Source organism: Canis lupus, chromosome 27 (assembly GCF_048164855.1).
Source record: "Canis lupus baileyi chromosome 27, mCanLup2.hap1, whole genome shotgun sequence".
NCBI lineage: Eukaryota > Metazoa > Chordata > Mammalia > Carnivora > Canidae > Canis > Canis lupus.
The window spans coordinates 19,867,681-19,884,672 of record NC_132864.1 but is presented as its reverse complement, the minus strand read 5'-3'; the positions used below and the strand labels follow the sequence as shown (position 1 = coordinate 19,884,672).

The following is a 16,992-nucleotide window of genomic DNA, read 5'->3' as shown; positions in this document are numbered from 1 at the left end:
GGGTGCATGCGACTGTGGGACCTTGAGAGCATTCCTTCACCTTTCTGAGCCACACTGTCCCTACCTGTAATCAGCCTCCATGAGCTGTTGTAAGGGGTTTCTAGAATAAATGGAAAAGTGGGCATGATTGCACATGTCCAACCCCAAAGAGCTCTGCAGGTGGAAAGTTGAAATTTTCAGTCACCTCTTTGCTACTGTTACTATATCTTAGGTATGTCCAGCTTGTAACAAATTTAAGTTGTAAGAATTACAATTTATCTCCTTGTGGGATATAGTTTTTTTTTTCTTTCTTTTTAAACTTGTAATGAGAAAAGGAAGCTTTCTTTTTTTTATTTTTTATTTATTTATGATAGTCACAGAGAGAGAGAGAGAGAGAGGCAGAGACACAGGCAGAGGGAGAAGCAGGCTCCATGCACCGGGAGCCTGATGTGGGATTTGATCCCGGGTCTCCAGGATCGCGCCCTGGGCCAAAGGCAGGCGCCAAACCGCTGCGCCACCCAGGGATCCCAAAAGGAAGCTTTCTAAACATTTTTTCTGAGTAGGTTCTTGTATCTCTCCAAAATGTTCACTGCTACTCCCAAATCTCTGACACTTGGAAAAATAATGATGGCCTAGAATGGGACGGTCTCTGTCCAGTAGCATCAGGTACCTACATGAAACAGCAGCCTAGGGAATTTACTTCTGGCTCTTTTGGAATAAAGTCCCGGGTACTCAGCTTTATTTGATCCTGGGTGAGACTTGGGTCTCTTTCATGCTTCAGTTTCTCAGTTTCTCCCATTAGGTTAAAAAAAAAACAAACAACCACCTTATACCAAAGACAAATCAATCTAGAATGACATGTAGACTAGTGGTTGCGAGGATATGTTCCAGACTGACCACTGACTTCAAACCCCAGCTCCACCATTTACTGGGTGATGTTGGGCAACTTACATACCTTGCTTGTCTCTTCGTGGGGTAGGTAAAAACCTAATCACCTAAGTACCCAAGTCCTGAGTTGCTTAGAATAGAGCCAGATACACAGTAACTGCTTAATAAAAGTACCTGTTATCATCTTCAAAGATTTTGTTGGAAGTGACAGCCGGTCACATACCGAGGCGTCTTTAGTCAACAGTCCCATAGCAGGTGTTGTAGGGAACTGAGGGCGGTGGATACTATAGAAGTTACGGGGATGATCCTCAAAGAACCTGGAGATCCACTCTGATAGGAGAGAGGCTGCAGACACACGTGGAAAGATTGTAGGCCAAGGGCTGCAAACACCAACGCCTGTAGGGAGAGGATAGAGACAGGCATCGTGCAGGAGAAGATGCGCACTATATATCAGAGTCGTAGGCATATGGTTGTGCATATTAAATCATATAGGAATAATTTTTTCTCCACAAAGAAATATGCTTTCTCCATTTGTCCTGAAGCTTGCTCAGCTAGATTTGCTCAGGTGGAGGCCTGGCTACAGAGAACTGGTTCTCTATCATCAGAAAAACACCAGTGCATATGAATGATAACTGACAGCTGAGCCTCAAAACCAGAGGGATGAAAGGGAGCCGTGGGGTCTTGGCAGCTTGAGAGAGGGTGGCTCCATCTCAAAGGCAGAAAGAGAAGGCAGAAATCAAGATTTTTATCCATTTTGATTTTTTAAAAAATTATTATTATTATTTTAAGATATTTATCCTTTTTAAAAAGTGCTAGATCAGATAATCCAAAGATAATATCCTGGCCCAACATGGCATGCCTGTGGGAATGAATTTGGCCTCTGGGCACAGGTTTGCAACCTCCGCATATGGCCTGCCCTGTAAGAGTGCATATGTGCAAATTTACACACCCTGCAAAGTTATCACATGAAAAATACTGCCTAGCTCAGCAGTTTTATTTTTCCAAATCATTAAAGCATCATCTCTTCACAAAATCCACTGTTCCAACCCACAGTCTACCAAGATCCCTCCATACAAAACTGCCTTTTAGGAAAAGATAAGATTGTAAGTAAAATATATTGTCATGCACTCTTAGGTCCAAAGAAAGTTAGAGAGGGTTTGAAGTCATAGGAGAATTGGTGCACTTGCAATTTTGTTACCTGGTTGAGTGCACCTGTGTTCCCACCAGCACTATTCACAACAGACTAAAGGTGGAAACCACCCAAATGTCCACCTGTGATGAATGGAGAAGCAAAATGTGGCGTGTCCTACAACAGCATATTTAGCAGTGAAAATGATGTGGTGCTGAGAGATGCTCCAACACGGATGAACGTTGAAAACACTATGCTAAATGGAAGGAGCCAGCTCCGAAAGACCACATCGTGTGGTTCTATTTATACGAAGTATATAGAATAAGCAAAGCCATAGAGACAGAAAGGAGATTGGCGGTTTCCAGGGAATAGAGGGAAGAGGAACTCAGGTCTAACTGCTACTGGTGTGGGGTTTCTTTTAGGGGAGACAGAAATGTTCCAAAATTAAATTGTGGTGTTGCACAACCCTGTGAATATACCAAAAACCATTGCATTGTGTGGCATGTGAGCGATATCTCAAAAAGCTGTTTGAAGAAAAAGACTATATGATTTGTTCTTTTGGTGATCTTTGCCTCCTAGAGGAACAGTATCAGCCGCTGTCATCCTTGAATACAAAGGACAGTGATGAGAATTCTGACCTATCAAATGTACTGGTGGTTGGTTGCCATAGGCAAATATAACTGAGCTCCAGTATTGGATCCCTGGGCCATTATTATGTTATTTACTAATACTATGTTCCAAATCCATATCTAGAGCTATAAACAGTCATGTTAATTTTAGGTCTGTGAGGACAGGGGAATTTTAAGAATGCCGGTGCCTCTTCCCATAATCTGCCTAGTTCCTGCAAGGGGAAGCCGGGGCTGCTGTGCCACCAGGCCCGAGTCACATGTGAACCCAAAGGATCTTGGCACGTGGCCACTGGTCCATCCTGTTTGCTACCAGTTGAGGGTTTGTGTGTGTGTGTGGGGGGGGGGGGGGTAGGTTTTGTTTTTGGCAGACTTTCAGACTTCCCTTTCACCATCTTCACCCTCCAACCCCCTCCCTCCCAGAGCACTTCAACCTGGCCGTGAGGGTGAAGTGAAAGCCCCTGCTGTCTTTGTGAGCAAGAGTGAAGGAGGGCAGGCAGGGAGCAAGGTGAGCACCACCCCTGGCAACAGCCTCATCTGCTCCCTCTTCGTGGCCTCCTTTGTCCTCTCTCTCACTAGCTGTGCACATTTTCCCTCCGTGGAGGGTGTCCTCCGGAGAAAGGCACTGCTCTCCATCCCTCTGGCCAATGTCCTTCCCCAAGAGCACAGAGTCAAAACCATTGTCACCCCTCCCCACTCCCCAGCACCTTGCCCAGGACTTCAGACCACACTTGGCCTATTCCCCACTTCATATGTTTTTGTTACCCCACCTATTCTCTGAACCCTGAGGTCAGCGCCCCTTCCTACTGCTTATTTCATGCTCCGTTGTTTCACTGGGGACCGTCACTTAGCACGCTTCCTGCCTGAATGGGACAAGACCTTTTAATGAAAGTCCCTCTTCACTCCAGGGGCCCTTGACCATTAATGGCCTCTGGAAGCAGATATTGTCTGACTTCCGGGAATCTAAAGTGCTTGACCCGCGCATAATTACAAAATGACCTACCAGACAAGGAAATGTTTGTTTACACTCCGTCTCTGCCACCCCTCCCACGCTGCTTCCCAAGGGGAGAAGTTTGGCACTGTCGCTTCCCCCATGTCCACTGTGAGTCTTTCCTCTCGCTTCCCGTCGCCCTGTCCCCTCCCCTCGGACCTGCCAGCCAGCCAGGTGGTTAAAAGCAGATCGAGTGAGTGTTCTTGCTTCGGACAGGGCTGAGCCGCAAAGGTGAACTGCCTCTGCTTAGCCACACCTGCAGCAGGTATCTATTGAGCATGCGCAATGAGCCAGGCTCTGTGTTACAATGCCGTCTGGAGACCTGTCTGCTGTGGTCCTTGCTCTCATGGAGCTCATAGTCTAGAGGACATGTAATGACAACTGTGACAAGTGCTTTGATGGAAGACTTCAGGGCACAATGAAAGCATTTGATGGGAAGACCTGGCCAGTGCTGCTGGGAGGTTGAGAGGGCTAGAGCCCAGTTATTCATGCCTTGGTGGGCCTTTTTCAAATTAAAAAAAAAAAAAAAAAGGGACACCTGGGTGGCTCAGCTGTTTAGCACCTGCCTTCAGCCCAGGGTGTGATCCTGGAGTCCCAGGATCAAGTCCCACATCGGGCTCCTTGCATGGAGCCTGCTTCTCCCTCTGCCTAGGTCTTTGCCTCTTTCTCTGTATCTCTCACAAATAAATAAATAATCTTTAAAAAAATTACCTTTAACAACTGCATTGGTATAAATCCAGGCTAGATTCATCATTATATAATAATCATTGTAGTCACTTTATTCTTCTGATTTTCAAAGAGATTAAACATTTTTTCCATGGTTCCTAAATGGATCATGGATCCCAAAGCACAGTCCCTGCTGTGTATAATGGAGAAATCCGGCCCTGGAAAAGGCATCCCTGAGGAGGAGACAACTGAGTGATAAACAGGAGTTAGTTCAATGAGCCAGGTGTGAAATGAAGTCTAGACAATGGATATAGCATATGCAAAGGCCCTGTGGTAGAAGAACTAACACTTAAAGAGCACCAGTGAAGTATAGTTCAGAGAATAAAGAGAAGCATGGATAAAAATGAAGCTAGAGAGAAAGCAGGACCATATGGCCCATGAGGAATTGTAACCTTTACCCTGAGCATTGGGAAATCACTGATAGGTTTCAAGCACAGAGTGTTGAATGACTCCTGAAGATATCAATAGGAACTGAGCTGCATTGTATAGGACTTGGTTTCCAGAGCTGCCTGGAAGAAGCCTCCCAATGTTTGCAACTCAAAGGACACACTTTCCAGCCAGCCTGCTTTCCCCAACCCCCACGCAAATGCAAATGGTAATCACACAGCACAGAATGCTCAAAGGGAACATTTGGTCTCAGTTTGCAACCCCAAGATCCACAAATTCCAGGAAGAAACTAATAAAACATCAACCTTGAATTTCACCCTTGACTTCAATCTCTTTCCTCTACAAGTGTATATACCCCCAATCTGCACTCGTGCTTCACATCATTGTTGGCCGCTGTTTATTTGGGGGGTGAGGAAGTGATGGGGTGGGGAGCCAGAAGGCTATTTTAGGGAGCCTCGGTTCCCAAAGTATGTTGAGGAATTCATTCATCCTTCCGAATGCCTGTGTCACACCTGACTCCTGGGGCAGATTTCTTTTGGCACAACGGAACTTGGCAGCGGCTTTCTAATCTGTTGTCCTGTTTGGCTTGTTTAACCCCACCCCACCCTAGTTCCTGTTTTGTTCGATTTCCTTCCTCTCTTATGCTGGGATTATTCCACTTATCGTGGGAGAAAAAGGTGCAGGGTTTCAATCTGTCACCCAGTAGTGTGTGGGTCCCCAAAGGTAGCACATGTTGTGACAACTGGCACAGGAGGTGGCGGCAAGTCTTTTCCATCCTCTTTTTGCACCAGAGTCGGGGTGCTATTTTCATCTTCTGATAAAACCCATTAGCATTAGCCTTATTGGAAGATAGTTGATAATTACTGGATCAACTAGATGTAAACTCCTACAGGCTCCAGACCATGTCTTGTGTTTATTTGTTCTGTATCCCTGCGGCGTCTGGAATACAACAGCGTCGTAGGGTCATGTGTTGGTTGATTGGACAAATCCAATATTTCATAGGTGAAGTATTTCTTGGATCCCATCCTCCCTCTGTTGCCCCAGGCCCTCGTCATCTGTTTCTTGGGCCTTTGTAATAATTTCTCGTTTCACCTTCCCACCCATTCCCTAGACTTTTCAGACATCTGAGCCCATAACTTCCACTTTTTGACTTAAATCAGTTTGGTGGGGCTTCTAACATTCAGATTTTCCTGGCCTATGTGAGGTTGAGGGCACAGCCCATTTTCATCCATCTTCATATCATCCGTGTCTTTAACAAGACCTGGCTGTTAATACACAGTTAACAATGTGTATTGAATGAATGAATGTGAAAAGGGAGAACCTCTATAACTCCACCAGCCTCCAGCTTTCTCTAATCCCCATGCTGGGGATCCCTGGGTGGCGCAGCGATTTGGCGCCTGCCTTTGGCCCAGGGCGCGATCCTGGAGACCCGGGATCGAATCCCACGTCGGGCTCCTGGTGCATGGAGCCTGCTTCTCACTCTGCCTGTGTCTCTGCCTCTCTCTCTCTCTCTCTCTGGGTGACTATCATAAATAATAAATAAAAATAAAAATAAATAATCCCCATGCTGTGTGATTACCACCGGGATGAATTCATGCAAAATTCTTCTAGCTCATCATTTACCTGAAGTTACTACAAAATCTTCCTCAAAGGAGGGATCCAGAAGAGTTGCAACATTAAATGAGTCTGAGTCTGAGGAGAGCTGTATGCTCTTACCATGTTTTGAGAGTGAACATGACTTCGACATTTAAAAGACATCCCGTGTTTAGAAACCTCTTTAGTTCTCTTTATTTTTAATTTTTAAAAGGATTGTATGTATGTATGTATGTATGTATGTATGTATGTATGTATTTATGAGGGCAGAGGGAGAAGAGAGCACAAGTAGGGGGGTAGGGAGAGGGAGAGGGAAGGGAGAAGCAGACTCCCCCCTGAGCAGGATGCCCAACAACAGGGCTCAATCCCAGGACCCTGGGATCATGACCTGAGCCAAAGGCAGACGCTCCCAGGTGCCCTTCTCTAGTTCTCTTTAATATGGAATGTCCCAAACTCATTTGACCACGGAACACCTGTTTCTCAGGGAATCTTCCAAAACTAGTCTTCCAGGCCTCATGAACATAATATGTACATCTTGTATCCGAATTTCTAAAATATAGGAGCACAATGCCTGGTGCCTCAGTATAATTCTTCTAGGCCCTGAAAGTCTGTTTAGATCATCCCTAAGAACAAATGGTCAGTCCACAAAAACATGCATTAGTTGTGCAGACATACACAGAAGTGGGTATCTCTTTGTGATTTCAACTTCTTTGAATATGGACCCAGAATTAGGACTGCTGGATCTTATGGTAGTTCTATTTTTAATTTTGTGAGGAATCCCCATACTAGCTTTTCATTTTCTTAATGGCTGCACCATTTTACATTCCCATCAACAATGCGTGAAGGTTCCACCTTTTTTGCATTCTTGCCAACACCTGTTCTTTCTGTTCTTCCACTAGCAGCCATCCTAATGGGTGTGGGATGACATCTCATTGTAGTTTTGATGTGCATTTCTCTTATGATTAGTGATATTGAGCATCTTTTTCTATGCTTGTTGGCTATCTCTGTGTCTTCTTTGGAGAACTGTCTGTTCAAGTCTTTTGCCCATTTTGAAATCTGGTTATTTGGGTTATTTTGTTATTAAATTGTAGGAGTTCCTTGTATATTCTGGATATTAACCCCTTATCAGATACATGATTTGCAGATATTTTCCCCCCATTCTGCAGGTTAGCTTTTCACTTTCTCAGTTGTTTCCCTTGATATACAGAAGTGTCTACGTCTGAGGTAGTCCCATTTGCCTATTTCTGCTTTTGTTGCTTGTGCTTTTGGTGAAATCACTGCCAAATCCAATGTCCTAAAGCTTTTCCCTTGTGTTTTCTTCTAGGAATGTTATAGTTTGGGGGCTTAATTTTAGGCCTTTACTGCATTTTGAGTTCATTTTTGTATGTGGTATGAGGTAAGGGTTCAACTGCATTCTTTTGTGTGTAGCTGTCCAGTTTCCCCAGCACCACTTGTTGAACAGACTGTCCTTTCCCTGTTGTATAGGTGATTACCTATTTTTATACCAAAACTGAAATGCACAAGGATAGCAGTGGTAGTAATGAAAGAGGGGATCTGTCAGCTTTATCTGGGCCCTAGAGACATCTTTCAACTAACTCTACCCTACCCAAATCTGGTTTGTTTGGGCATAAGAGGCATGGGGACTGGCCAGGTGAATGTTGGAGAAGTTCCTAGGTGATCTGATATGCATTTCTTTTACTCTGGGTAAAAACCCAGAACCAACAGGGGAAAGAAATCATCAAATTAGTTAGAATGGTCATTGTGCAATGTAGAAACACCTTGCCACAGGTGTCCTCTTTCTAAATATTGCGTTTTCTCAAAGCAGGGCACACCTGTGAGCCATCCGGAGGCTTGCAGATCCAGCTGCCCAGGTACTGATGAGGAGGTGTCAGCTGCCCCATACCTGAACTGGCGGGGAAGCCTCCTGAACATCTGCCTACAGTCTGCACACTTTTTTGAATGGCCATCTCGGGGGAGAGGAAAGGAGGAGCAGCTAGAGGGAGGTGGGGAAAGAAGGGCAGACAGCCCATCCGCTTGGAAGGCAGCATGCACAGATGTTTGCAGCAGCAGATGGCAGCCTGCTGCAGAGCCGTCCACAGTACCCCTGGCCAGCAAGGGGTAGGAAAGGAAGAGGGAGGCTGCCCAGGCTCCTCTGGATCCACCGTCTTGAACAACAGCGGCTCCCGCTGTGGACATGGTGAGCACATCCGCTCCTCCCCTCCCGAGTACTGATCCCACAGCAAGAGTATGTAGGCCTCTTGGAGAGCCAGGTCCAGCTGTAGGCTCATGAATGCTCTTACACCATTATTGCATGGGGGTTATCCTGCAGTGTTTCTGAGTACCCACTCAACCAGAGGCCTGCCAAGCCGGTCAGGGGAGGAGGAAGCAACCGGGGGCGTTCAGCATTTCCTCCTGCAAAGTACTGCTCCACAGGCTGCTTCACTCAGAACCGCCCACCAAGGCCCCTTTGGATCAGGTGGAGAAAGAAAGAGGCCCAGAAATGCGGCCTGAGCAGCCTGAGTGCCGTGAAGTTTCTTTTCCTTACTATCAGTGAAGGCATTAATCCCTGGCAAGCAAAACCGTGGTGGAGTAAGGGGTGGAGGGGTGGAGGTGAGTGGTGGGGAGCAGGTTGGCTGCAGACACACCACCACCAGCACCCTCGTGTGTTCACGGCAGAGCATCTTTCTCCCCAAGAGCTTTGCTGCACTTCAGGATCTTCCTCAACCCAGTTCTTTGGGAGACTACCGCTGGCTGGTTGGAGTGGACCCTGGAGAGGGAGAGGGAGAACTGCCTTGTAGGATACCAGTCCCGGCTCTGCCTCAGTGGTCTCTGTGTCTCTGGAGGAGTCCCATTACCCTTGGGATCTTAGTTGTCCCAGCTGGAAGAAACAGAAAAGCCACTCCACACTGGGCTGAACTTTGAAGAGGCCGTTGAGAAGCCGCAGTGGTGCTCATGGGGGCTGGAGCCCAAGTCCGGAGTTCACGCCTCCCGAGTTCTTTCCCAGCCTTCCCTGTGGAACCTGGGAAATGTAGGGAGTCATCTACACTACCTTGAAGGGGCATGGTGGGTGGTGGGCATGTGCCCAGTGTCACGAGTGACCAGGGAGTCACAGCAGTGACAATAAAAGCCAACGCCTGATCTGAGCTCTCGACCGTGTAAGTCCGTCAGCCCTCCCCACCACCCTGTGACTCGTCCACACAGCTGCCGCTACTGCTACTACTACTCCTACTCCTACTATTACTACTACTACTATTATTATTAGTGCTGCTGCTGCTGCTGCTACAGGACCAGGATCAGATCCCAGGCATCCTGGGTTCAGAGGCCATGCCTCTAACCACTCTGCCATGCTACAAGACAAACAGGAAAACAAACCCATTTTTTAATCCTCCAGCCTGACAAACAGCAGGTTTGATACTGTTGAGCCCTGGTGACACTGTGGTGAAGGACCTGCACTTAATTACCTCCAGGAAGGACTGGGGGGCCAGAACTGAGCAAGGAGTTGGGGGCATTTTGTAGTACAGAGTACAGTTCCATGTTACTGGGGCTCATCACCCATCGAAGAGAGAAGAATGAAGAGGATCAGGGAAGAGAACCGAACAACAGATGGAAGGTCCTCAGAATCCAGAACCACCTTGAACATGACCTCTGGGCTGCTGAAGCCCAGGCGGCTTTGGGCCTTTAGGGATCTTGTTCTTTCTTCTGTTTTGCATGCAGGACTCATGTGTTCCAGGCGCCGTGTTGGGCTCTCTGTCCTTTCCATGCAAAGGCAGGGTGTGCCCTAATGCTACTACCCTGCTGCTGTCCCCAGTTCCGGTGCCTCTGTGGCACTGAGGTCATGGCCACATCCAGGGAGGAGCCCGTTCACCCCTCGGCTCTGATCTGTGATGGGCCGTTCCCCCAGAGCAGCTGCTGCAACAACATTGACTTTGTACAGCGGCCAAGAGAGAGGGAGAGAGGGAGCGCGGGAGCGAGCGAGCACGAGCCTACCCCATTCCAAAACGTTTCTGACAAAATCTGGCACTCCTGGTTCTAATCAAAATGCTGAACTTTGGAACAAATTAACATTCCACAGCCCTCGCAGGGAAGGAGAAATTCAGCCGAGACACACTTCAGTTCACAACCACAACAAAAATAGCTTCTCCCGGGGAAGACACACTCTGCTAACAAGGTCACTTTTGTTTTGCTTCCCCTGCCATCTGGCTGAGCGGCACCAGGGGGCTGGATTTGGTACCGGCTCATTCTGCCGAGGGTGGATGGGAGCCGGGTGGCACTGCAGACGGCTTCCCAGCCTCCTGGCAAAGGGTGCCGGCACAAAGTTACCTTCAGACGTCCCCCAGCAAGCACGCGGGCAGATGGAGCCCCGGTTTCACCCAGCCCGGCTCTGCTCTGAGCTCCGAGTGTGCAGAAGGTGTGACACCAGCAGACAGCAACAAGCAGGTGGGAATCAGAGGAGAGCGAAAAACACGACAGGATGGGAAAGCTATCTTCGTCTCGAAAAACATTCCAGAACCCGATGTAATGCTCGCTCCGGAGAGTTGGAAGTCTCAGTTCCAGAAGGGAAACAAAGACGCATGATTTTGGTTTGGGTTTTGTTTTTTTTTTTTTTTTTTCCTCTCTCTCTCTCTCTCTCTCTCTTTCTTTTTCTTTTCTTTTCTTTCCTCCCCTCTTTCCTTGTACTTCCAAGACTCCACCTATTTCAATTCTCAATCAGGGGTGTTCAGTAGCCTTCCTTGACTCAGTTTCCTCATCTGTAAGGTGGAAATCATGTAGTGGGTAGGAGTGTGGGAAGAGGTGGTGGGTGGTAATTGCCTGGGGGTCCGTGGCTGGCTGGGGCTCTCAGAGATCCGGGGTACACTCAGACCTCTGTGGCTCTCATGGAGTGGATCAAGGAAGACCTCTTGGCAACGCTCTGCAGAGCTGTTGCAGAACGTAAATGGTCTGCCTACGGTTACTCTGTTAAGGTGAAGACCTGGCACCTGAGCACAGCATTTGGATGACAAAGACCCTGCTGCTTCTACTGCCCCAGTGATTTCCATTCTTTTAAACTAGGGGACTATGAATCTGCACAAGGGGTTTGTGACTTAATTGAAGCCATGTACCTCCTAAGAAGAGGCCAGGGGCCCCTTACATTAGAAAAGTATACCCGCTGGGAAAACAAACAGCCAAAGTTTTTAGTTGGTAAAACAGGGAAGGAATCCTTAAAATGACCCAAACCCTCCCTCCCTACTCTTAAATCAAGAAAATAAGTTCATTAGGGCATCTTCTTCAGGCATTCTTCCCCACCCCCCAAAAGAAAGAGACATAAGGAAACTTAGCTTTCCAGGTGAATTGAATCTGATCTCTGAGGTGTGGGAGGTGTGTGAAGGGGTCTTGGATGCCCCAGTGTGTCACCACTGCCCCTGGGGAGTAGGGTGAGCAAGGGAAGCCCAGGGTCCTACTGTTGCACATAGTTTCTGGGCCAGAACTGAGCTCTGAAATCTAGCATAGGATTAAAAGTTTGGGAAGAGCCCTGAAGCCATTGCAAGCATTAACCAGTATTAGGAGTGAGCCCCTCTCTGCTGCTGGTACACTGGGGGCTTGCCACCCACCATCCCCTAGCTGCATGGGGAAGCCTTTGCACTACTCTCAGCAGGGAACATCAGGGGCAGGTCACTGCTCCCCTTGGCCCTAGGACCTGCTCATCTGCACCCTGCCTCTGTCCTCTTGCCTTGGCCCCCCCCCCCCCCCCCAGATTTCAGGAGCTTTGTTTACTCAGAAGTCCCCTGGAAACCCTCTGGTCTTTCATGTCTGTGCAACACATTGAGTATTAATTGTATGCCAGGCAGTATGCTCGGCTCTTGGTATAAAGCATAGAAGAAAAGAGATGACGCTCTTGCCCTCAGAGGGCTTTCAGCCTAGTGGGAAGCTAGACATTGAACTCAAACAGTGGGATGGGTTGAATTGGGCCAGAGATTGACTTTCTAGGTCAAGAAATACAGGCCACTGAAACATCTTGAAACAAGTAAGAACTCTGGTGGCTCCAGATTTTTCTGCCCCAAAGACACATAACCAATATCATGTCTCTAAGCTAAGTTTAAAATAGCACTTTACGTGACTTTGAGGAAATGAGAGTGGTCTAAATCAAAGACAGCATGGAGGAGTTACTGATGGAGATTGGGGGCTGGTGGCTAAAGCTTCTACAAGGTCTTCCTGGACCCTGCCCCTGGGAGGACTTGGACCCTGCCACAGAGGAAGGGTAGGGACTTCATGCACTCGGAGGTCATGGGCCAGGGAAGAGTGAGCAGCACGTGATGAGAGGAGGTAGGGGAGGCCCATTCTGGAGGACAGACTTTCTGAAGCGGGACTCATGGGTCACCTACAGCACGATTATCCCAGGGGCTTGTTGCCAGTACAGAAGCCTGGATCCATCTCAGACTTCCAAAACCAGCATCTCCAGACCAGGAGCTTGGAATCTGCTTTATGGGCAAGCTCCCTAGGGAATTATGGCATGCACAGGGCTTCATAGTCCACGGTAAGGCTTTCTGGATTTTATCCTAAAAGCAAGGGAGGCCATTAAAGGTCTTGGAAAAAGAAATGATGCAGTGCACTTTAGAGATGTTGCCCTGCCTGTTGGGAAGCAGCTGAATGGAGTGGGACAAATGAGGAGATGGACAGACCATACGGACGACTAGGACTAAAATCTGCCTCGCCTTCCTCATCCCTTTGCTTCCCTGCCAGTAGCACTGGGTAGACTAGCTCCCGACCTTAGTGCCCAATCCTGGGGCACCAGCTGGTTCTCCCTGGTCATCTAGACCCTGGTGTAGGAGCTGCCTGGACCCTCGAGTGGCAGGTGGATCGGCACTGGCCCTCAGATTGTCCTTTAACTACTCCTTGAGCATCTCAGACAGTCGCTCGCTGTCACCGCAGTGGTTGGTTGTCCAGGGCAAACTGTGACCTCACCTGTCCAGGATGGATTAGACAGTGTTAGGCCCAAGAATGGGACAATTTCATGGTTCTCTCTGGCCCTATGAGTCTGTAGCATGAGCTTAGGTTGGTAGGGAATCAATCAGTGAGACTGTCATCTCTTAATCAGTCACACTTCTCACACCAATCCAGGTGACCCCACCAGGGCCCCTGGTTTGAAGAAGCACTAATGAGGCGCCCAGTCTCCCAACTCATCCCAGTTGGAGGCTGTGCCAAGTGGCTCTTGATTCAGGGCGCTGGTTACCAAAACCAGCCTCCTTCTCCCAGGTAAATGACAAATTGTTCACTCCCACTGCATTTTCAAAGAGAGGCTGACAGAGGGAATGTTACGAATCACAATCAGAGTTTCCTGCCGCAGAGCACACAAGATGAGAATTGATCTCAAACCTTTTACTGTCATCATTTACTGAGTGCTAGAAAGACATACACATAAGTCAGCAGAGAAAAACTCAGAATCCCAGTCTCTGGCTGCCTGTCAGCAAAACGCCCGGATAATGTCGCCTGCTAAAACAGAGAGCGGGATCACGCCGCAGCCCAGCCAGGCCTCCTTAGGCTCCAGAAACACCACGGGGCTCTTTGCCCTGCCTTCCTTATTCCTTTAATCAACGTATTGAGGTGTAATTTACCCACGAGAAACGGTATCCGTTTCAAGTGTGCAGATCGATGTTTTGACAAATGTCTACACCCAGATAACCATCACCTCAATCAGCACGCAGCCTGTTTCTATCTCCAGAATCCTTTCCAGTCTCTCTGAGGTCAGTCCACTCTTACCTCTGGCCTCAGGCAGCCACTGATCCACTTTCTGTCACTATAGTTTCACAATTTTTATAATTTCATAGAGTGGGCCCAGACAGTGTGTACTCTTGGGTCCGGCCTCCTTTACTGGTTTTTGAGATTTGGCCATGTCGCTGTATACGTCAGTAGCTTGTTTCCTTTTATCGCTGAGGAGTCCCCCACAATTTGTTTACCTGTTCACCTGTTGTTGGACATTTGGGCTATGTCCAGATTTCGGATATCATGATAAAGCTATTATCATAAACACTTGTGTAAAGTCTTTGGACATGTGATTTCATTTCTCTGGGGGCAAACACTTAAAAGCAGTTGTTTTGGGGGCACATGGGTGGCTCAGTCGGTGAAACATCTGCCTTTAGCTGGGGTCATGATCCCAGGGTCCCGGGATCAAGCCCCATGTTGGGCTCCCTGCTCAGCAGGGAGCCTGCTTCTCCCTCTCTTCCCCATTCATGCTCTCTGCTGCTCTGTCTCCCTCTCTCTCAAATTAAAAAAAAATATAAATTTATATATATATAAATTTTATATATAAAACATATATAAATATATATTTTAAAGCAGCTGTTTTGTATGGTAGGTATATATTTACTCTCTAAGAAACTGCCTTTTCCCAAAGTAGATGCACCATTTTTACATTCCCGCCAACAGTGATAAGAGTTCTAGTTGCTCTATATCCTAGCCAACGCTTGGTGTTGTCTTTTTTATTTATTTACTCATTTTTTAAAGATTTTATTTATTTGAGAGAGAGAGAAAGAACACGAGTTGGGAGGAGAGGCAGAGAGAGAGGGAGACAAGCAGACTTACCACTGAGCAGGGAGCGTGACTTGGGGCTCTTTTCCTGGACCCTGAGATCATGACCTGAGCAGAGATCAAGAGTCAGATGCTTAACTGACTGAGCCACCCTGGTGCCCCAGGTTGTTTTACGAGTAAGTTCCAAGGGTTCTTTATAGATTCTGGCTACAAGTCCTTTGTCAAATGTATGTATATTCTTTCAGTCTGTTGCTTTTATTTTTTTCCTCCCATTTTCTTTTTTTTTTTTTTTTGTCTTCCTCCCATTTTCTTAACTGTGTCTTTAACAGAGCAAAATTTTTAATTTCGATAAATTGTGATTTATCATTTTTTTTCTTTTATGGTCTGTGTTTCTTGTGTCTTAGAAATCTTTACTTACCCAAGTAAGTACTTACCAAGTACTTACCAAGTATGAACCCAAGTTCATAGATTTTCTTCTATGTTTTCTTCTAGAAGTTTATACTTTTAGCTTTTACGTTTGTCTGTGATTCATTTCTAGTTAATTTTGTGTATGTTATGTAGTAAGATTTGATGTTTATTTTTGCCATGTAGGCATTCAGTTGTCCCATCACCATTTGTTGCAAAACTTTTTTGTCCTCACTGAATTATCTTGGTGCCTTTATCAAAATCAATCAGCCATGCACTTGGTATATTTCTGAACTCTGTGATGTTCCATTAATCTGTGTCTAGCTTTTCAATCAGTTCCCCATGATCAGATAAGTTCTCCAACTTCTTTTCTTTAAAAAAATGAATCTATTCTAGGGCATTTGCATCTCCACATACATTTCAGGATGAGCTTGTTTCTCTGTAGATACTTCACTGGAATTTTGGTTGGGTTCATGTTGAATCTCTTGATCTATTTGGAGAGAATCAGCAACTTAACAATTTGATTGAACATGGTACATTGTCCCACTTATTTTAGTCTTCTAAAATTTCTTTCAGCAGTGTTTTATAGTTTTCATTGTATAGGTTTTATACACACTTTGAAAAATTTATTTTGTGTTTTTTAGTATTGTAAATGGAATTGTATTTTATATTTGCTTCCAGTTGTTCATTTCCTGCTCCTGTTCCTGTTCCTTGGCCTTCATCTTTTTCAGTTATTACTTCCTTCCTGGTTGTAACCTGACATTAAAGTCTTAAATACATCTTATCATTGACACTACTTATATCCAGGGTTTGAAAAGATCTTAATTGACAGTTTGTTCAAAAATTGGCATTGGTGATATCCTTCATCTTGCCTCTTATTTCAGCATTTATGGCTACTCTTGGCATAATTCTCACCTTGTGAAACCATCTTCTTTCTACCACTTTTCTCTTTTCTCACAGATCCCACAATCATACCTCCTCCACAGGGCCTTCAAGAAAGATGCAACAGGTTCTCTGATACCTTTTCAACACTGAATCTTTCTGTATTCACCACCACATTGATGGAAACAGTTATTCAATTGATTGTTCAAAATTAAGGGACTTTACACCATTTAACTCTTGTATGTCTATATTCATTTTCTAGGTGCCACAAAGTGGGTGCCTTGAAACCACAGAAATTTATTTCCTCACAGTTCCAGAGGCTAGAGGTTTAAAATCAAGGTGTTGGCAGGGCCATGTTTCCTCCAACACCTGTTAGGAGAATTTTTCCTTGCTTATCCCACTTCTGGTGGTTTTTAGCAATTCTTGGCATTCCTTGGCTTATAACCTCATACCTCGATCTCTGCTTCCATCCTCACGTGGCATTCACATGATGTGTGTCTGTTCTTCTCCTCTTCTTGTCAAGACACCAGTCCTATTGGATTAAGGTCTCACATACTCCATTATGACCTCATCTTAACTAACCACATCTGCAGTGACCCTATTTCCAAATAAGGCCATATTCTCCAGTATTGGAGATTAGGACTTCAACATATTTTTTTTTGGGGGGGGGAAGTGGGGACACAATTCAAAATATAACAATGTCTTAGCTCTTTCTTTGTCTCAAATATTCTTCCTCATTTTTTTCTCTTTAAAGATTACCTGGAGAAAAAAAAATAAAATAAAGATTACCTGGAGGACCCAGTTCAAAATTCACCTTTTCAGCTATCCCAGAAGAAGCAAATTGCTTCTTTTCCTATCTTCATAGCATTTTTGCATTTGTTTTA

General features: G+C 46.1%; 1 long non-coding RNA gene across 1 annotated transcript; it reads right to left on the bottom strand.

Moving 5' to 3' along the window:
* Positions 1 to 320: 320 nt before the first annotated feature.
* Positions 321 to 16,664, bottom strand: LOC140619363 (uncharacterized). The gene is made up of 3 exons (XR_012019249.1): positions 16,561 to 16,664; positions 14,876 to 15,716; positions 321 to 1,263 (listed from the first exon to the last, which is right to left on the bottom strand). It is a non-coding gene; the product is annotated as an uncharacterized lncRNA (long non-coding RNA).
* Between the last annotated feature and the right edge of the window lie 328 nt (positions 16,665 to 16,992).